A 917-nucleotide genomic window follows, 5' to 3' on the forward strand; every position below is an offset into this window, starting at 1 on the left:
ATCCACTAATGGAATTGGTGGACCATATGAAAAAAGAAATTTATTTTATTAATTCTAGAGACTGAATCCAAGATCAGGGCACCAGCAGATTCAGTATATGATAAGCTCTTTCTCCATGCTTCAGGAATGAGACTTCCTTGTTTCTTTATATAGTGAAAGAGGTAAAAAGGGTCCCAAGCCACTTTTTATAAGGGCACTAATCCCATTTGTGAGGGGTCCCCTCACTACCTAATGGCCTCCTAATAGCCCTACTTCTTCTTCTTCTTTTTTTTTTTTTACAGGTTTCATTCATTTTTATTTTTCTTCTTTAGAAACCCTTATGTTTTTGCTACTGCTGGAGCTTGAGTCCTCTGAACAGAGACTTTGGTATGAGTTTTCACAAGATGGTCAGTGAATTCCTGGTAGGGAGAGATGGTGAAGACAGTCTCTTTCCAGAGGTCCGGGGTCAGGTAGCTGTAGGACTTGGAGATGGTATCAAAGGTGGCCTTAGCAAAGTTGTCCAGAATAGCAGTGCAGCCCCTGGCAGAAGTGTAGCAGTCATCAGCACCAGCCATCAGCAGCAGCTTCTTGAGCACATGGTCTGACACAGTGCCAGTGCCTCTGGGGCAGGGATCAGATGCCCCACCACAGAGCCACAGCGGCCTGTCACCTTGCAAGGGACAGTGTGAGGCCTGCCAACCTTGTGCCCCCAGTAGCCTCTCTGCACGGGGACAATGGAGAGCTTGTCCAGAGTGATGGCACCGCGAATGGCAGCCCCACTTCTTAATGTTATTACACTGGGTATTAGTTCCCCACAAATCATTTTAGGGGTGACACCAGCAGTGAGATCATCAGAGTGAGTATTCATCATAGTCTAAATTATAGCTCATGGAAATATCTACAAATTGCAAAGGAATTAGAGATTTCTTTCTTTTTTT

General features: G+C 44.7%; 1 pseudogene; it reads right to left on the reverse strand.

Moving 5' to 3' along the window:
* Positions 1-317: 317 nt before the first annotated feature.
* LOC104856749 lies at positions 318-847 on the reverse strand (annotated as a pseudogene).
* Positions 848-917: the final 70 nt, after the last annotated feature.

This window comes from Fukomys damarensis, unplaced genomic scaffold (genome assembly GCF_012274545.1).
Source record: "Fukomys damarensis isolate Sample0158 unplaced genomic scaffold, DMR_v1.0_HiC HiC_scaffold_12, whole genome shotgun sequence".
Lineage (NCBI taxonomy): Eukaryota > Metazoa > Chordata > Mammalia > Rodentia > Bathyergidae > Fukomys > Fukomys damarensis.